Raw genomic sequence first — 21,787 nt, forward strand, 5'->3', positions numbered from 1 at the left:
AAAGCATACAGCTCTGCAAAGATGAGTGGCAGGACAGATGATTGGACAGAATATAAAGAAGGGCAGAGAATGACTCAAAGGTTAATCAGGAGAAAGAAATTAGAGTATGAGAGGAATCTAGCTGGAAATGTAAAAACCGGTAGCAAGGGTTACTACAGGTAATTAAAAAGGAAAAGAGTAAGTGAAGTGAGTGTTGGTCCTCTAGAGAGTAAGTCTGCGGAGTTAATAATATGCAATAAGGAAATGGCGGAAGAAATATTTTGCTTCTGTGTTCACTATGGAGGATACAGAAAACATTCCAGCAATAGCTGCAAATCAGGAGGTGAACGGGAAAAAGGAACTTGGTGTAATTGAAATCATTAGGGATAAGGCACTGAGGAAATTGATGGAGATCCAGGCTGGCAAGTCTCCGGGTCCTGATGGCTCTTAAAAGAGGCGGCTAATGAGGTAGTCGATGCGCTGGTGTTAATTTTCCGAAGCTCTCTAGATTCTGGAAAGGTTCCATCAGACTGGAAAGTAGCAAATATAACCTCTCTATTCAAGGGGGGGAGGGAGGCAGAAAACAGGAAACTACAGGCCACTTAGCTTGATGTCTGTCGTGGGAAAGTTATTAGAATCGATCATTAAGGAGGTTATAGCTGGGCACTTAGAAGAGCTCGAGGCAATCGGGAAGAGTCAGCATGGTTTTATGAAGGGAAAATCAGGTTTAACAATTTATTGGAGTTCTTTGAAGGAGTAACATGCGCAGTGGATAAAGGGGAGCCTGTAGACGTGCTGTACTTGGATCTCCAGGAGCATTTGATAAAGCGCCACATCAAAGATTATTATGGAAAATAAAGGCACATGGTGTAGTGGGTAACACAGCCTGAATAGAAGATTGGCTGGCTGGCAGAAAGCAGAGAGTATAAATGGGTCTTTTTCGGATTGGCAGGATGTGACGAGTGGAGTCCCACAGGGGGTCTGTGCTGGGGCCTCAAATTTTTACGATTTACATCAACGACTTAGATGAGGGGAGCGAAGACATGGTAGCTAAACTTTCAGATGACACAAAGATAGGTAGGAAAGTATGTTGTGAAGAGGACATGAGGAGGTTGCAGATGGATATAGATAGGTTGAGTGAGTGGGCAAAGATCTGGTAAATGGAGTTTAATAGGAAAATGTGAAGTTGTTCACTTTGGCAGGAAGAACAAAAAATAGAGTATTACTTAAATGGAGAACAGCTGCATAATTCTGAGGTGCAGAGGGATCTAGGTGTTCTAGTACATGAGTCACAAAAAGTTAGGATGCAGGTATAGCAAGTAATTAAGAAGGCTAATGGAATACTATTCTTCATTACAAGAGGGATTGAACATAAAATTAAGGATGTTATGCTTCAGTTATACAGGGCATTGGGTGAGACTGCACCTCAAATACTATGTGCAGTTTTAATCTCCTTATCTAAGGAAGGATGTAAATGCATTGGAGACGGTTCAGAGGGGGTTTACTAGATTGATACCTGGAATAAGTGGGTTGTCTTATGAGGAAAGGTTGGACAGACTGGGCTTGTTTCCACTGGAGTTTAGAAGAGTGAGGGGTGATTTAACTGAAATTTACAAGATCCTGAATGGTCTTGACAAGGTGGAGGTGGAAAGGATGTTTCTTCTTGTGGGTGAGTCCAGAACTAGGGGGCACTGTTTTAAAATTGGGGGTCGCCCTTTAGGACAGAGGTGAGGGCAAATTTTACTCTGAAGGTTGTATGACTTTGGAATTCTCTGCCTCAGAAGATGGTGGAGGTGGGGTTATTGAATATTTTTAAGGCAGAGGTAAATAGATTCTTGTTAGGCAAGGGAATCAAAGGTTATCGGGGTTAGATGGGAATGTGGAAATCAAAACACAAGAAAATCAGCCGTGATCTCATTGAATGGCGGAGCAGGTTTGAGGACCCTGAATGGTCTACTCCTGTTCCTAATTCTTATGTTCTTATGGCAAGTATATCCTTTCTTAGGAAAGGAGACCAAAACTGCACACAATACTCTCAGGTGTGGTCCTGTACAGCTTCAATAAGACATCCTTGCTCCTGTACTCAAGTCTTCTCACAATGAAGTCCACCATACCATCCGCCTTCTTAACTGCTTGCTGCACTGTGTACACAGACACCCAGGTCCCTTGGTACACCAACATTTCCCAATCTAATCACTATTTAAATAATATCCTGCCATTCTGTTTTTCCTAAATTTCCTTGAAGCCTCTTAACACCCTCCTCATTGCTCACATTCCCACCAAGTTTCATGTCATCAGCAAACTTGGTAATATTACATTTAGTTCCCTCATCCAAATCATTGATATATATTGTGAATAGCTGGGGCCCAAGCACTGATCCCTGCGGTGCCCCACTAGTCACCACCTGCCCTTCCGAAAAAGACTTATTTATTCTTACTCTCTGTTTCCTGTCTGCTAACCAATTCTCAATCTATGCCAGTATATTACCCTCAATCCTATGTGGTTTAATTTTACACACTAACCTCTTCTGTGGGACTTTATCAAAAGCTTTCTGAAAATCAAAATACATCACATCCATTGGTCCTCTTTGAACTATTCTGCTAGTTACGTCCTCAAAAAACTCTGGTAGGTTTGTCAAACCATGATTTCCCTTTCACAAATCCATGTTGACTTTGTCTAATCAGTTAATATTTTCTAAGTGTCCTGTTGTCACATCCTTTATAATAGACTCTAGCATTTTCCCTGCTACTGATATTAGGCTAACTGGTCTGTAATTCACTGTTTTCTCCCTCCCTCCTTTTTTAAAAAGTGGGGTTACATTTGCCACCCTCCAATCTGCCAGGACTGTTCCAGAATCTACAGAATTTTGTAAGATGACAACCAACGCATCCATTATTTTCATGGCCACTTCCTTTAGTATCCTGGGATGTAGATTATCAGCCCCTGGGGACTTATCAGCTTTTAGTCCCATTAATTTCCCCAGCACTATTGTTTTAGTAATACTAATTTCCTTCAATTCCTCCTTCTCACTAGACCCTTGGTTGCCTAGCATTTCTGGGAAGTTACTTGTGTCTTCCTCCATGAAGACAGAACTAAAGTAGTTGTTTAATTGCTCTGCCATTTCCTTATTTTCTATTATAAATTCTCCTGTTTCAGACTATAAGGGACCTACATTTGTCTTCACTAATCTTGTCTTTTTTACACACTTATAGAAGCTTTTGCAGTCCGCTTTTATGTTCCTTGCAAGTTTACTCTCATACTCTATTTTCTCCTCTCAATCAACCTCTTGGTTCTCCTTGAATTCTAAACTGCTCCCAATCCTCAGGCTTGCTACTTTTTCTAGCAACTTCATATGACTCCTCTTTGGATCTAATATTATCCTTAATTTATTTTATTAATTACGGTTGGACCACTTTTCCTGTTGTGTTTTTGCGCCAGAAAGGAATGTATAACTGTTGCAATGCTGACATTCGTTTCTTAAATATTAACCATTGCCTGTCTACTGTCATGCCCTTTAATGAAGTTCCCCAATCTATCTTAGCCAACTCATGCCTCATACCTTCATAGTTTCCTTTTTTAAGAATTAGGACCCTAGTTTCAAATTGGACTACTTCACTTTCCATCCTAATGAAGAATTCTATCATAGCAAAAACAGAAACAGAAATACCTGGAAAAACTCAGCAGGTCTGGCAGCATCGGTAGAGAAGAGCACAGTTGACATTTCGAGTCCATATGATCCTTCAACAGAACTAAGTAAAATTAGGAAAGGGGTGAAACATAAGCTGCTTTAAGGTTGGCGGGGGGTGGTTGTTGGGACAAGCAGACAGTGATAGGTGGAGATAACCAAAAGATGTCACAGACAAAAGAACAAAGAGGTGTTGAAGGTGGTGATATTATCTAAAGGAATGTGCTAATTAAGAGTATAAGACAGGACAGATAAGGTACAGACAGCCCTAGTTGGGATGGGGGAATACTAAAAGGTAGAAATAAACAATGGGTGGAAATACATTTAAAAATAATGGAAATGGGTGGGAAAAGAAAAAATCTATATAAATTATTGGAAAAAACAAAAAGGAGGGGGAAGAAACGGGAAGGGGGTGGGGATGGAGGAGAGAGTTCAAGATCTAAAATTGTTGAACTCAATATTCAGTCCGGAAGGCTGTAAAGTGCCTAGTCGGAAGATGAGGTGCTGTTCCTCCAGTTTGTGTTGGGCTTCACTGGAACAATGCAGCAAGCCAAGGACAGACATGTGGGCATGAGAGCAGGGTGGAGTGTTGAAATGGCAAGCGACAAGGAGGTCTGGGTCATGCTTGCGGACAGACCAAAGGTGTTCTGCAAAGCAGTCACCCTGTCTGCGTTTGGTTTCCACAATGTAGAGGAAACCACATTGGGAGCAACAAATGCAGTGGACTAAATTGAGGGAAGTGCAAGTGAAATTCTGCTTCACTTGAAAGAAGTGTTTGGACCCTTGGACGGTGAGGAGAGAGGAAGTGAAGGGGCAGGTGTTGCATCTTCTGCGTTTGCATGGGGAGGTGCTGTGGGAGGAGGAGTAGGGGGTGATGGAGGAGTGGGCCAGGGTGTCACGGAGGGAACGATCCCTATGGAATGCCGCCAGGGAGGTGAAGGGAAGATGTGTTTGGTGGTGGCATCATGCTGGAGTTGGCGGAAATGGAGCAGGATGATCCTTTGAATGCGGAGGCTGGTGGGGTGATAAGTGAGGACAAGGGGGGCCCTATCATGTTTCTGGGAGGGAGGAGAAGGCGTGAGGGCGGATGCGTGGGAGATGGGCCAGACACGGTTGAGGGCCCTGTCAACGACCGTGGGTGGAAAACCTCGGTTAAGGAAGAAGGAGGACATGTCAGAGAAACTATTTTTGAAAGTAGCATCATCGGAACAGATGCGACGGAGGCGAAGGAACTGAGAGAATGGGATGGAGTCCTTACAGGAAGCGGGGTGTGAGGAGCTGTAGTCGAGGTAGCTGTGGGAGTCGGTAGGCTTGTAATGAATATTGGTGGACAGTCTATCACCAGAAATTGAGACAGAGAGGTCAAGGAAGGGAAGGGAAGTGTCAGAGATGGACCACGTGAAAATGATGGAGGGGTGGAGATTGGAAGCAAAATTAATAAATTTTTCCAGGTCCCAACGAGAGCATGAAGCAGCACCGAAGTAATCATCGATGTACTGGAGAAAGAGTTGTGGAAGGGGGCTGGAGTAGGACTGCAACAAGGAATGTTCCACATACCCCATAAAGAGACAGGCATAGCTGGGGCCCATGCGGGTACCCATAGCCACACCTTTTATTTGGAGGGAGTGAGAGGAGTTGAAGGAGAAATTGTTCAGCGTGAGAACAAGTTCAGCCAGATGGAGGAGAGTAGTGGTGGATGGGGATTGTTCGGGCCTCTGTTTGAGGAAGACCTCAGACCATCTCGGTGGGGGATGGAGGTGTAGAATTCTATCATGTTATGGTCACTGTTCCCTAAAGGACCCCGCACAACAATATTATTAATTAACCCCTTCTCATTGCACAGAACCAAGTCTAGGATAGCCTGTTCCCGAGTCAGTTCCTCGACATACTGCTCTAAAAAACCTTCTTGTACACACTCCAGGAATTTATTTGCCACAGTATTATTGTTAATTTGATTTGCCAAGTCTATATGAAAATTAAAGTCACCCATGTCACCTGCATCTTTAACTTCCTGTTTAATATTGTCCCCCACTTTATCATTACTGTTTGGAGGCCTATAGACAACTCCCACTCATGTTTTCTGCCCTTTGTTGTTTCTTAACTTCGCCCAGACTGATTCTACATCTAGATTTTTGGAGCCAATATCCTCTCTCACTATTGCACTGATTTTATCCTTAACTAACAACACCACCCCACCTCCTTTTCCGTTTGTGCCCGTCCTTCCTAAATCTCGAGTACCCTTGCACGTTCAGGTCCCAGCCTTGGTCACCCAGCAGCCATGTCTCCACGTTAGCAACCGTATCGTACCCGTTTACATCGATTTGTGCTGTTAATTCATCTACCGTATCGTGAATGCTCTGTGCACAGAGAGATACAGTGCCTTTCAACTTGTCTTTTTTAACATTTTTACACATTTTTTTTTGGTGTTATAGCCCTATTTGCTGCTAACCCTCGTTTCCTCCACCTTCTGCTTCTGTTTTCTACTTTTCTGTCGTTCGTTCCTACCTTTCTTCTGCTCTCTTGTGTCTCCCCACTCAGGTTCCCACCATCTAGCAACTACCCCTGTGAGGATATTGGTCCCAGTCCTCCTGGGGTGCAACCTGTCCGGATTGTACAGGTCCCACCTTCCGCAGTATAAATCCCAATGCCTCAGGAATCACGATCTCTCCCTCCTACACCATCTCTCCAGCCACACACTCATCTGGTCTATTCTCCTATTCCTGATCTCGCTAGCAGGTGGCACTGGGGGGGTGGGCAATAAATGCTGGTCTAGCCAGTGATGCCCACATCCCAGAAATGAATTTTAAAAAAGGTCCAGACCAGGTAAGGACCATCAGGTTTCCTTCACCGAAAGGACATTATTGAACTAGTTGAGCTTTTACGACAATCTGACAGTTTTATAGTCGCTTTTATCAATACCAGCCCACCCTGTCCCCACCCACCCCATCAGTCCCCGCCACCTCCCTGTGCCTACAGACTTTGCAGGGCCTGTCGGAGGGTAGGGTCTGTGAAAATAGGATGAAAACACAGTGCAGCCATTCTTAACCTTTTCCTGGCTGAATGGTCTTCTTCTGTGCTGTATTAGTATAAAATTCCATATCATTACAAGCTGCTGTCACCAGGAATTGGCTTATTATTCTTAAATCTGTCCTAAATGTATCTGAGATCTGGGCCCTCCCCAGCAGGAGAGGCGGTGCTGTAGTGGTAATGTCACCAGACTGGTCACCCACAGGCCCAGGATAATGGGTTCAAATCCCAACACAGCAGCTGGTGGAATTTAAATTCACCTCGTAAATCTGGAATGTAAAGCTAGTCTTTGATAACAATTGTTGTTAAAAGCCCACCTGATTCACTAATGTTTGCCGCCCTTACCTGGTCTGGGCCTACACGTGACTCCCGATCCACAGCGATGTGGTTGACTCTTAAATGCCCCTCTGAAATGGCCTAAAGGGTGATTTGAATTGCCAGCAAGACCATCCCATGAAAAAGAAATTTTTAAAACATGTCTCGATTTACTCAGCTTCTGAATCCTAAAATATTATTTTCTGAAAGAAATCTCCCTAATTTGCGTTTGAATGAATCAATATTAACCTCTCCACCATCACCCTAAGGAGCTTGTTCTACAGATCGAAGACACTCTCACTGACCTATTGTTTCCCAGATTAGTTCTGAATCTCCCCCCTTCAAGATGAGGCCATGCCTTCTGGTTTTACTGTCCGGGACAAGATGAAACAGCTCGTTACAGTCGACATTATCCAGTCCCTCTAGAATCCAAAGCTTAGCAATCGTATCACCTTTCAACCTCCAACTGGACCCTAGCAATTCACCGCAAAAATTTTTCAAAAACTTCTGACAGGAAACTTAGATCCCAAACACATCAGAAACTCTCGTATTGAATTTTTCTTTTTTCTGGGCGATGTGAAATTTGACTGCGGCCTCCAGTAACTTGTCTGTTTTCTGATAATTGGTCACAGGGCGATCCTGAGCTCTTGTCTACTGCTCTGGCTGTTGCCCAGGCAATACTGTTTACACAGGACTCATAGCATCTTGGGGCCCTCTGATCTGTTGCCTTCAGCTCTTTTAGAATGACCAGACCTGATGGTTTGTGGTCTTTGGGAGTTAAGATAGCGATAGGGTTGGTGAGCGGGAAAGCACTTGGTAGCCATGGTAACAAAGAACAATAGGGTTTTTTTTTTTTAAACTCATTCACTGGAGGCGGGTTTCACTGGCTGGACCAGCATTCATTGCTCATCCCTAGTTGGCCTTGAGAAGGTGGTGGTGAGCTGCCTTCTTGAACCGTTGCAGTCCATGTGGTGTAGGTACACCCACAGTGCTGTTAGGAAGGGAGTTCCAGGATTTTGACCCAGCAACAATGAAGGAACGGCCGATATATTTCCAAGTCAGGCTGATGAGTGGCTTGGAGGGGAACTTCCAGAATGTGGTGTTCCCATCTATCTGCTGCCCTTGTCCTTCTAGATGGTAGTGGTCGTGAGTTTGGAAGGTGCTGTCTAAGGAGCCTTGGTGAGTTCCTGCAGTGCATCTTGTAGATGGTACACACACTGCTGCTACTGTGCGTCAGTGGTGGAGGGTGGGAATGTTTGTGGATGTGGTGCCAATCAAGCGGGCTGCTTTGTCCTATGTGGTGTCCAGCTTCTTGAGTGTTGTGGGAGCTGGACACATCCAGGCAAGTGGGGAGTATTCCATCACACACCTGACTTGTGTCTTGTTGATGGTGGACAGGCTTTGGAAAGCCATGAAGAGAGTTACTGACCGCAGAATTTCCTAACTATGACCTGCTCTTGTAGCCACAGTATTTATATGGCTAGTCCAGTTCAGTTTCTGGTCAAAGGTAACCTCCAGGATGTTGATAGTGGGGGATTCAGTAATGTTAATGCCATTGAATGTCAAGGGGTGATGGTTGGATTCTCTCTTGTTGGAGATGGTCATTGCCTGACACTTGTGTGGCGTGAATGTTACTTGCCACTTGTCAGCCCAAGCCTGGATTTTGTCCAGGTCTTGCTGCAAATGATAGAACTTGCATTTATATAGCACCTTTCACAAAATACTTTGAGGCGCATCGCTTTTGTAACGCCGGGCAGCCAGTTTGCAACACTGAGCTCTCATGGGCAGCAATGAATCAGCTATGTTCAGGCATTTGTTGGTGGAATCTTGCTGTGCAAACTGGCTGCTGCTCCAACAGTGTCACAGTGACTAGACTTTAGAAGGTACTTCATTGATTGTGAAACACCTGAGGATGAGAGAGGTGCTAGAGAAATGCAAGTTCATTCAATTCTTATGCATTTACGCAGTGTGTATGAGCTGCTCCTTCAATATTGCCCAGCGTCGGTTTCATTCCTTCCTGATCTGTCCAGACTCTGACTGGGTAATAGCATAAATAGAATGATACAGCACAGGAGGAGGCCATTCAGCTCATCATGCCTGTGCAGGTTCTTTGCCATAGCTATCCAGTTAGCCCCAATCACACAAATGCTTCCTCTCCCTGTATTTATCCAATTCCCTTTTCAGAGTTATTACTGAATCTGCTTCCACCGCCCTTTCAGGCAGCGCCTTCCAGATCACAACAACTCACTGCGTAAGAAAAATATTTCTCTCTGTTGGCACTGGTTTTTTTTGTCAATTATCTTCAATCTTGAGGATTGCTGAAAAATAGATACTTTTTTTCCAATCTCCTTTTTCAGCATGACTCAAGATCTGTACTACCAAACAGCTATTTATCTTCAACCTGTGTCCCTCAGGTTACTGACCCCCCAGCAACTGGAAACAGTTTCTCCTTATTTAGTCTATCAAAACCCCTCGTTGATTTTGAACACATCTATCAAATTTCCCCTTAACCTTCTCTGCTCTAAGGAGAACAATCCCAGCTTCTCCAGCCTCTCTACATGACTGTAATCCCTCACCCCCTGGTAACGTGGTCCAAATCTTCCAATCAGAATCGGAATCCCAGTGTCCGATACAGAGCAGACAGACAACGAACTGGATATGTTGAAAAGGCTCCGACTTCTGATCCACGACGCAGAAGAACTCCCTCAGCGCTGGAACCCTCACAGAGGGCGGGGAAGAGAATCTGCACACAATGCACACCCTTTTTTTTTTTACAGCACCAGCGTCATAAGATAAGTCTGAATGTCCAGTGTAAATGTTAGCGAATGGTAAAGGTGGGTAAGATAAGTGGCTCGATGAGTCGGGGGGTCAGGTTGGGAGAGGTGGGGCTCAGTGTGTTACTGTTGCAAATGCTTTGACAATTGAATGTATGCTCTGGTAATGATTAAGAGCAGCTGATTCTAGTTGGGGAAAGGTTAGGCACAGGTACAAGAAGCAGTTTCCACCTGCGTGGGGGTAACTGCGTGGAAGTGAAACGCAGCCTGCACTTATATTATGCCGGGTTTCTGAATAAACCCATATTGAAGACAGACTGGCCCCACCTTCTTCCCTTGCTAGACAGAAGCTGACGTAGTGGTGTTGTTGCTGGACTGGTAACCCAGAGAGCTAGGGTAATGCTCTGGGGACCCGGGTTTGAATCCTACCACAGTATATCGTGGAATTTGAATTCAATAAAAATCTGGAATTAAAAGTCTAATGATCATTGTCGGCTGTTGTAAAAACTCATCTGGTTCATTAATTCCCTTTAGGAATCCTTACCTGGTCTGGCCTACATGTGACTCCAGATTGACTCTGAATGGCCTAGCAAGCCACAAACCTCTACAAAGTCCCAAAAAAGGGATGAAACCGGATGGACCACCCAGCATCGAACTAGGCATCGGGAACGACAATGGCGAACTCAGCGCAGCCAACCTTGTAAAGTCTTCCTTACTAGCTTCTGGGCACCTGCCGCACAATTGGGAGAGCTGTCACACAGACTAGTCAAGCAACAGCCTGACATTGTCATACTCACGGAATCATAGCTTACAGATAACGTCCCAGACACCACCATCACCATCCCTGGGTATGTCCTGTCCCACCGACAAGACAGACCCAGCAGAGGTGTGGGCACAGTGGTATACAGTCGGGAAAGAGTTGCCCTGGGAGTCCTCAACATCGACTCTGGACCCCATGAAGTCTCATGGCATCAGGTCAAACATGGGTAAAGAAACCTCCTGCTGATTGCTACATACTGCCCTCCCTCAGCTGATGAATCTGTGCTCCTCCATGTTCAACATCACTTGGAGGAAGCACTGAGGGTGGAAAGGGTGCAGAATGTACTCGGGGCGGAGCGGGGTGAAGAGACTTTAATGTCCACTACTGACCAAACTGGCCGAGTCCTAAAGGACATAGCTGCTAGACTGGGTCTGTGACAGGTGCTGAGGGAACCAACAAGAGGAAAAACATACTTGACCTCATCCTCACCAACCTGCCTGCTGCACATGCATTTGTCCATGACAGTATCGGTAGGAGTGACCACCGCAGTATTGTGGAGATGAAGTCCTATCTTTACATTGAGTTTACCCTCCATCGTGTTGTGTGGCACTACCACCATGCTAAATGGGATAGATTTTGACCAGATCTAGCAACTCAAGACTGGACATCCATGAGGTGCTGTGGGTCATCAGCAGCAGCAGAATTGTACTCAAACACAATCTGTAACCTCATGGCCCAGCACATCCCCCACTCTACCATTACCATCAAGCCAGGGGATCAACCCTGGTTCAGTGAAGAGTGCAGGAGGGCATGTCAGGAACAGCACCAGACATACCTAAAAATGACTTGTCAACCTGGTGAAGCTATAACACAGGACTACTTGTGTGCCAAACAGCATAAGCAGCAAGTGATAGACAGAGCTAAGCGATCCCACAACCAACGGATCAGATCTAAGCTCTGCAGTCCTGCTACATCCAGTCGTGAATGGTGGTGGACAATTAAACAACTCACTGGAGAAGGAGGCTCCACAAATATCCCCATCCTCAATGATGGAGGAGCCCAGCACATCAGTGCAACAGATAAGGCTGAAGCATTTGTTCCAATCTTCAGCCATAAGTGCTGAGTGGATGATCCATCTCGGCCTCCTCCAGAGGTCCCCAGCATCACAGATGCCAGTCTTCAGCCAATTTGATTCACTCCATGTGATATCTAGAAACAGCAGAAGGCACTGGATAGTGCAAGTGCTATGAACCCTGACAATATTCTGGCAATAGTGCTGAAGACTTGTGCTCCAGAACTTGCCGCACCCCTAGCCAAGCTGTTCCAGTACAGCTACAACACTGACATCTACCCGGCTATATGGGAAATTGCCCAGGTATGTCCTGTACACAAAAAGCAGGACAAATCCAACCCGGCCAATTACCGCCTCATCAGTCTACTCACGATCATCAGTAAAGTAATGGAAGGGGTCATCAACAGTGCTATCAAGCAACATTTGCTTAGCAATAACCTGCTCACTGAAGCCCAGTTTGGGTTCTGCCAGGGCCATTCAGCTCCTGACCTCAGTACAGCCTTGGTTCAAACATGGATCAAAGAGCTGAACTCCTGAGGTGAGGTGAGAGTGACTGCCCTTGACATCAGGGCAGCATTTGACCGATTGTGACATCAAGGAGACCTGGCAAAACTGGAGTCAATGGGAATTTGGGGTAAACTTTCCACTCATTGGAGTCATACCTAGCACAAAAAAGATGGTTGGGTTGTTGGAGGTCAATCACCTCAGCTCCAGGACATCACTGCAGGAGTTCTTCAGGGTAGTGACCTTGGCCCAACCATCTTCAGCTGCTTCATCAATGACCTTCCTTCCATCATAAGGTCAGAAGTGGGGATGTTCACTGATGATTGCACAATGTTCAGCACCATTCGCGACTCCTCAGATACTGAAGCAGTCCATGTCCAAATGCAGCAAGACCTGGACAATATCCAGGCTTGAGCTGACAAGTGGCAAGTAACTTTCGCGCTACACAAGTGTCAGGCAATGACTATCTCCAACAAGAGAGAATCCAACCATCGCCCCTTGATGTTCAATGGCATTACCATCACTGAATCCCCCACTATCAACATTTTTGGGGTTACCATTGATCAGAAACTGAACTGGACTAGCCATATAAATACTGTGGCTACAAGAGCAGGTCAGAGACTAGGAATCCTGCGATGAGTAACTCACCTCCTGACTCCCCAAAGCCTGTCCACCATCTACAAGGCACAAGTCAGGAGTGTGATGGACTCCCCACTTGGCCTGGATGAGTGCAGCTCCAACAACACTCAAGAAGCTCGACACTATCCAGGACAAAGCAGCTGCTTGATTGGCATCACATCCACAAACATTCACTCCCTCCACCACCGATGCACAGTGGCAGCAGTGTGTGTACCATCTACAAAGAATTCACCAAGGCTCCTTAGACAGCACCTTCCAAACCTATGACAACTACCATCTAGAAGGACAAGGGCAGCAGATAAATGGGAACACCACCACCTGGAAGTTCCCCTCCAAGCCACTCATCATCCTGACTTGTAAATATATTGCCGTTCCTTCACTGTCACTGGGTTAAAATCCTGGAACTCCCTCCATAACAGCATTGTAGGTGTACCTACACCACATGGACTGCAGCGGTTCAAGAAGGCAGCTCACCACCACCTTCTCAAGGGTAACTAGGGATGGGTACTTAGAAAAATAAGATCAAATCACAAACTGAAATCTAGAAATTAAAAGTCCCATTTGTAACTGTGACATGCAAGCTCCGGTCATCTCCAACAAACCCCATTTGCTTTTAAGTTGGCCAAATTTTACCCCCAGTGGCTCAGAGGTTAAGGGTTGGGGAATGGAGCAGGATGCCTCAACCCCATGCCATGCTCAGTCAACTGGTCTCAGCTGGAAGTTTGGCCGGTGGTCAGTGCGCAGTGGGCGTATGTGTAAGAGATCATGGGAGTGAGAAAGGGGCTGGCCTTGGTGAGGATCTCCTCCTGAACACCCTCCAATAATCTGCAGACTATTCACTGTTTAAACTCACAGAAGAGGAATGGCGAAAGGGGATGGGAGTCAGGAAAGAAACGAAGACTTGCGTTCTTATAGTGCCTTTCATGACCTCAGGATGTCACAAAGTGCTTTACAGCCAATGAAATAACTTTGTAAAGTAGAAAAGTTGCCAGCCAATTTGCGCACAGCAGGATCCCACAAAGAGTAATGAGGTAGATGGCCAGATAATCTGTTTTTTGTCATGTTTGAGTATTGACCCCAGAACACCAGGGAGAAATCCCCTATTCTTTGAAAGGGTGACCATTAGATCTTTTACAGCCACCTGAGAGGGACAGACAGGGCCTCGATTTAACGTCCCATTCAAAAGAAGGCACCTCTGACAGTGCAGCACTCCCTCAGTGCTGCACTGGGAATGGCAGCCTGGGTTTTAGTGCTCAAGTCCCTGGAGTGGGTCTTCTGGTTCGCAGGAGTGACTATCACCCATTGGGCCACAGCATCACTCATGCAGCACAAGAGGCATAGCCAGCAGTTATTGTCACCCCAGTGCTCTGGTCAGCATTGAAGAGCTCAAAGTCAGCAGCAACTCCCCAGAGGCAGAAATCAAGATGTGACACAGCTGCTGACAGATGTAAGAGAAACCGAGGCTGAGATTGTTACGGCCAAACGTTCGGTACCTGTTCTGTGAAAGATCAACTCCGGAGACTTTCAGACAATTTAAAGCGAAGATGTCAATAAATAATGGGTCAGAGACCAAGGAATGTTTCAACATCACAACACACACCTGCATTCTACACAAAGTCGGTTTTTACAAAGTCTGGAAGTTCCCTTTCACCACCCACACCCACAACCCAAAAACAAACAGCAGTCATCCATCAGGCAGAGATTTCTTAATTCCGTCCCCACCACAGGCTGAATTCCTCCTTTATCAAAGCATCAGTGTAATGTACGGTGAGGATACAGACAGGAAAACATGTTAGACACAATTTACACTGGGCAGGCAGTTACTCTGTCTGTCATCTGAAGGCACTGACTCTCACTGGGGTACAGTCCCACACACACTGACTCTCACTGGGATACAGGTCCCACACATACTGACTCTCACTGGGATACAGGTCCCACACACACTGACTCTCACTGGGGTACGGGTCCCACACACACTGACTCTCACTGGGGTACAGTTCCACACACAATGACTCTCACTGGGGTACGGGTCCCACACACACTGACTCTCACTGGGCTATGGGTCCCACACACAGACTCTCACTGGGGTACGGGTCCCACACACACTGACTCTCACTGGGGTACGGGTCCCACACACACTGACTCTCACTGGGGTACAGTCCCACACACACTGACTCTCACTGGGGTACAGTCCCACACACACCGACTCTCACTGGGATACAGTTCCACACACACTGACTCTCACTGGGATACAGGTCCCACACACACTGACTCTCACTGGGGTACGGGTCCCACACACACTGACTCTCACTGGGGTAGAGTTCCACACATACACCGACTCTCACTGGGGTACGAGTCCCACACACACTGACTCTCACTGGGGTACAGGTCCCACACACTGACTCTCACTGGGCTATGGGTCCCACACACTGACTCTCACTGGGCTATGGGTCCCACACACAGACTCTCACTGGGGTACGGGTCCCACACACACTGACTCTCACTGGGGTACGGGTCCCACACACACTGACTCTCACTGGGGTACAGTCCCACACACACTGACTCTCACTGGGGTACAGTCCCACACACACTGACTCTCACTGGGGTACAGTCCCACACACACCGACTCTCACTGGGATACAGTTCCACACACACTGACTCTCACTGGGGTACGAGTCCCACACACACTGACTCTCACTGGGGTACAGGTCCCACACACTGACTCTCACTGGGCTATGGGTCCCACACACTGACTCTCACTGGGCTATGGGTCCCACACACTGACTCTCACTGGGCTATGGGTCCCACACACAGACTCTCACTGGGGTACGGGTCCCACACACACTGACTCTCACTGGGGTACGGGTCCCACACACACTGACTCTCACTGGGGTACGGGTCCCACACACACTGACTCTCACTGGGATACAGGTTCACACACACTGACTCTCACTGAGGTACGGGTCCCACACACACTGACTCTCACTGGGGTACAGTTCCACACACACTGACTCTCACTGGGGTACGGGTCCCACACACACTGACTCTCACTGGGGTACAGTTCCACACACACTGACTCTCACTGGGGTACAGACCTCCAAACAGTCTCGAACAGTAACCTCACAGGAAGGAGCAACTGGGCAGCAGTTAACTCACTTGTTTATCTCCACAGAGACCAGAAGCAAGAAAGATCAGAGAGAGAGAGAGTGACAGAAAGAGACAGAGAGAAAAGGAATCAGTGGTGTGATCTCAGCATCCGCAATCAGGAACTGGACCACTCCTTCAAAGAAAATATGTCAAAGTCACAACACAGGAACAAGTCCTCCACCCTTCTGTTCATCTCTACATCCGCTCCAGCTGTTTCTGTAGAGTTACGAGTTCTCTGTTTCTCTCCTCTCCAAGTCAGACATTTCAAAGTTCAAGTACCTCTCCAGGGACTTGAGTCCCATAATCCAGGCTGACATTCCATGCTGTACCAAGGGAACGCTGCACTGTTGGAGGGGCCGTCATTCAAGTGAGACATTAAACCGAATCTCCATCTACCCGCTCAGGTGGACATGGATGATCCAAGGCTATTATTTCGAAGACAGTTCTCCCTGGTGTCCTAGGGCCAATATTAATCCCTCAACCAACATTACTAGAAACAGATTATCTGGTCATTATCATATTGCTGTTTGTGGGAGCTTGCTGTACGCACATTCGTTCCCAGGTTTTCTACGTTACAACAGTGACCACATTTCAAAAAGTACTCCATTAGATGTAAAGCGTTTTGGGATGTCCTGAGGTTGTGAAAGGAGCTACAGAAATGTATTACTTCCTTTTTTTTTAGCTCTCCATGAGAATGTAACCACATTCACTATCTTCCCAACTCCCTCTCCTTTTATCAACCCCTCCAATTTTATCTTGAAGGTTGGCAGTTTCTGCCTCAACCACTAACCCTGGGAGGGAATCCCACTGCCTCACAACTCTCCATTTCTCCTGCTCTTTGTACCAAATCTTACTCTTGTATCTCTGGCTCCCTGTTCCTAGCCTTTCAATAACTGGAAACAGTCAGGAATCTGCCTTGCACTTACCAGCTCAGATTAGGGGTGGTGGTGGCATAATAGTAATGTCACTCGCCTAGTAATCCAAACATCCAGCTAATGACATGGGTTCAAATCCCACCATTGCAGTTGGTGAAATTTAAACTTAATTAATTCAACTGATTGATTAAAAAAAACTCTGGCTCTGAAAGTTAGTCTCAGTAATGGTGACCATGAAACTATCATTGATTGTCTTAAAAACCCATCTGGTTCACTAATGTCCTTTAGGGGAGGAAATCTGCCATCCTTACCCAGTCTGGCCTACATGTGACTCCAGACCCACAGCAATTTTTATTCTTTGATGTCGATGTTGCTGACAAGGCCAGCCACTTGTTGCCCATCCCTAATTGCCTTTGAACAGAGTGCCTTACTAGGCTATTTCAGAGACTGAATTGATATCGGAGATTTGCTCAATAGCAAATCGCATCAGGTCCCGCTGCAAAGGCGAGCAGTAAGCATGTCAGCACACTGTTATATGTGGTGGGTGACTGTGCAAATGATATCCCCATCAGGCAAACTATCAAAGAGAAAAAAGCCACGTGCGATGAAGTAATCAAGGTAATTGATACATTCTTCAATCAAGGAAAGAAAACAATTGTTCAACAGGTTAAATTTAATAAATGTAACCAACAAAGAGGAAAGCATTGATGCTGTAGTAAATGAGCAATATGAGCTTGCAGAGGACTGTGGTCTTGGCAGTTTGAAAATTGAGCTGATTAGAGGCAGAATTGTTGTGGGAGTGTTAGCTGATGCCTTGTCTGAGCTCTTACAGCCAAGAGATGATCTAACTGATGTTTGTAAAGGCAATCTTTCTGAGCAGAGCAGCTGAGGTCAGGAAACAGAATCACTCTATGGTTCGACTGGACAGGGAGAGCCCCATCGCTGCTGACTCAGTTGAGAATGTCAAATATAGAGGAGACAGGGAAAGTCCGTCAACAGCCCCAGCTAACTGTAATCGAAAAACACAGGCATGAAAGCTGTGCTATCAAAGAGGCTAAATGCAATTTATGTAGGAAGATGGGTTATTTCCAGGCTGTGAGCCACAGCAAGAAGCCTGTACAGAATACGCAAAAAGGGAAGACTTCAAAAGGAAGCAAGATCCATGAAGTAGATGATATCCATAATAATGAGGCGCCTTTCGTTGGAGGGATCGAGGAACCAAGCAGAAGCTAGTGGAGCTCTGATAGCCGCATAGAGGGAAACAAGACAGACTGTAGACACAGGCGCAGTGGTTTCAGTTCTTTGATGCTGAACACTAGTTGGCGAGAAGCCCTCTTCGGCCATCAGACTAAAAGCTACAGGGCTGGGAGGGTTAGAGCTCAAGGTCCTTGGAGAACTGAAGGCAATCCCTCCAATCGGGAGAGAAAGAAATCACAGAAACATTATATGTGATTCAGAACCAGAAGTTGCTCATTCTTGAGCAGGCTGGTACATATCGACAGCATCCAATTTGCTGGGTAGAGGAACTGAGAAGCCGGGGAGGTCAACCAAATAACTTCAGAGCTAATTCCCACAGCTTTTCACAGGACGAGGAAGGCTGAAGAAAGTATACCAATCACTGTACATCCGGAAACAAAGCCAGCGTGTCCGTTTACACCCAGAAAATTTCCTTGCCCACTCTTGCCAGAAGTAAAGGACGACATTGACTCTATGTTGAAGGAAGGGGTTAATTCACGTGACAGAATCAACAAGCTGGTGCTCGGGAATTGTCACGGTGCCAAAACCTAAGGGAATTATCAGAATTTGTGTAGATCTTACCCAGCTGAACAAAACAGTTGAATAAGAAGTTCATCCTATGTTGTCTGTGGACGGGAGCTTGGTTAAATTGGGAAAGAAGTCAATCTTTACGAATCTAGATACAAATAGTGGTTTTTAACAACTACCCCCTGTAAAAAGAGTCTCAGTCGCTCACAACCTTTATCACTCTGTTTGGGAGGCTTTGTTTCAACAGATTACCCATCGGCATCAGCACCAGGAATCTTCCGGATGACAATGTCAAGTATCCTAGATGGAGCCATATGTCACATGGATGATGTCCTGATCTATGGATCCACACAAACAGAACATGACACTAGAGTGTGAACTGTGCTGCAACCCCTACAGGAATCAGGACTTTCAATAACAAATGTGAATTCTCGCAGCCGACTGTCAAGTTCCTTGGGCACATTGTGAATGCATCCACTGTCAGAGCTGACCCACAGAAGGCAAGAGCAATTGAGGAGTTTCCAGCTCCTTGGAATGTGACTGATCTCCAGAGATTCATGGTTTGGTTCCTGCCCAACATTAGCAGTAACCAATGAGCCACTATGTCAGCTGTTATGACAATACACGGCGCTGGGAGGAAGTTTGACAGAGGTCTTTTGAGAAAAATCAATGAGATGCTCATATCATCTGATATTTTAAACTCACTATAACCCAGAGCTACCCACCATCATTGCTGCAGATGCATCTTGTACAGGATTGGAAGCTGTATTCTGGGCAAAGATGAGAAAGAAAGCAGAAAAATATTGTTCCCGCCAGATGTGGAACAATGACAAACGTTATATGGCAGACTCCAACCAGGACAGCCAGTTTGGATCTGAGACCAAGCTTGCTATGGACAAGTGGTTGAACAGACACCACATCCATGGTCCTACCTCATTCAGACAGTCAATGGCACAATGAGACAGAACAGACATGCCCTGGTTGCCTCACAGAAGCAACCTCCTATCCCATGGAAGCAATTATCTACCCAATCTAACCAGCCAGAGATGCTGCTTTCTTCCACCAATCAGGTGACAACCTGAACCTGAGAAGTCTGCCAATTCCCCACCTGCCCAGCAGAGTCTGAGGGACCATCTGCAGGGTTCAAACCCCCTTCAATCGAGAAGTGGACCCGTTCTGGTAGACTCGTGAAACCACCACAGTGATTGTCCGTACAGAGAGAATGGAGGAAAGAGGAAGATCTAAGAGAAGAAAACAAGGTTAAGGACTGCAACACACCAGAGTTAGAGTCGTGGTTTGTTTGATCTATGCAATAGTGAAATGGGAATCAGAGAACTTGGGGGAGATGTCGTACAATGGATTTATTTTAACTGTTTAATATGCTAATCAGATACAGTTACATCATCACAGGAAGTGATGCAACATCACATGGTTTGCTTTCTCTTGTGCAATGTGTAGCAGAGCAGTAAGATGTGTTCCAGTAAAGACCTCTGCAGATCCATTGGCCTGAATTTTTCGCTCGTTGGGTATGCACCATCTGTGGGCCCAGGAGCGGACAGGAAACGGGTGCCTAACTGTGATTGGCCCCCAACCATTTAATGGCCAACCCGCGTGAACCCACGCCCTGAGAAAGGTCCAGCGCCGCCAGTGGGGGCGGGGAGAAGTGAGGAGGACATCATTGCGGGCACTGAGCTCCCCGAAGACAGACAGCTGCCCCGGGGAGCTGCAGGCCCCCCAGCAAGACAAACCAAACAACAAAAATGCTGCAAAACGTGTCCGTGCAGCACAATCAAGCACCTGAAAGCAAACCTCATAAAAACAAAACCAGTCCCCACAAATCTCTTTTTAGATTTCATCCGGCCCTGGATGGAAGCAAAAACGTAAAGGCCGCCCGGTCGATCAGCCCGTCCGCCAACTGTAAAAGGGGAGGGGCCACGTGGACAACTGCCTCCTCAATGGGCTTAATTACCCGCTTCATTGCTGGCAGGCGTGTGTCCAGCTGCCATACGTACCTGCCGAGTGAAATATCGCGCCAGTGCACAATGGGGTCAGGACACTCGCCCGATGTCATCGTGCGCTATTTCACAGCCGGGCAGGTCAGGTGCGTGTCCGTCTGCGCGATGCTAAATTCTGGCCATTTATATATTCTCTATTCGTCAAACAAGGCCAAGAATATTATTTCCATTCGCAGAGAGGTCAACAGCCAGGGGGGCAGAGACTTGAAGTAGTTGGCAGAAGAATTAGGGGGAAGCTGAGCAAACATTTTTTTTCACTCAGAGGGTGGTGGGACTCACCATAACTTACAGGGCAATGGGGCCCAGAGCTGGAAAGTGGGATTAGACTGGATAACTCTTGTGGCTGGTAGAGACGCGATGGGCCAAATGGCCTCCTCCTGTGCAGTAAATTTGTTAACGTTTTAGTTTATTCTAACCCTTTTAGCCCAAGTATCTTTCCGATGAGTATATCCTAGTCCAATATATCTTTCCTGAGGTGCGGTGCCCAGAACTGAACCCAAGTACTCTGGTTAGAGGCTGACTGCCGCTTTGTAGAACAGTGACACAACTTCTACCCCTTTGTATTCCAACCTCCCTCAGATAAAGGCCAACCTGTCCCGTTAGCCTTCTCGATTTTTATTTCAACCTGTTCACCAGTATTTAGACATTCCTGAATGATTTGAGACCCGGCCTCATTTCCACTGTCACCCAGAGTTTGTAAAAGGAAATAAAATGTTTGCAAGACGCTTCAAAAAGACAGCAGTCCCTTTAACACCAGAGCACATCCACGTTCTCATTTTATAAACATCGCTGTGCATTACAGTAAGACATTGCAGATACAATTACAGCCTCAGGGCTATCTGGGATAGATTCCAAAGTCTCTGAGAGTCCCTTTGAAGTAATTCTTAAAGAGCAAAACTGCTGTTCACATTTTTGGTTTATCTTAGGCTGAATTACAGGGCCATTCAGCCCCGCAGGTTCAGGCCAGAGTTAATGCTCCATAATCGCCTCTTCCCACCTCTACTTGGGGAAGTTCAAAACCAGGGGGTCATAAATATATCAAAATCCAACCAGGGAATTGAGGAGAAACTTCTTTACCCAGAGAGTGGTGAGAATGTGGAGCTCACTCCCACAGGGAGTGGCTGAGGTGAACAGAATTGATACATTTAAGGGGAAGCTGGATTAACACGAGGGGGAAAGGAGTAGAAGGATAGAGGGAGATGATGAAGGGGTGGGAGGAGGCTCTTGTGGA

General features: G+C 46.3%; 1 protein-coding gene across 2 annotated transcripts in view; it reads right to left on the reverse strand.

Moving 5' to 3' along the window:
- Nucleotides 1-21,787, reverse strand: part of si:ch211-236h17.3 (carbohydrate sulfotransferase 11) — an 85,914-nt gene that overhangs the window by 15,199 nt on the left and 48,928 nt on the right. The window lies entirely within an intron of this gene.

Source organism: Carcharodon carcharias, chromosome 7 (genome assembly GCF_017639515.1).
Source record: "Carcharodon carcharias isolate sCarCar2 chromosome 7, sCarCar2.pri, whole genome shotgun sequence".
Taxonomy (NCBI): domain Eukaryota; kingdom Metazoa; phylum Chordata; class Chondrichthyes; order Lamniformes; family Lamnidae; genus Carcharodon; species Carcharodon carcharias.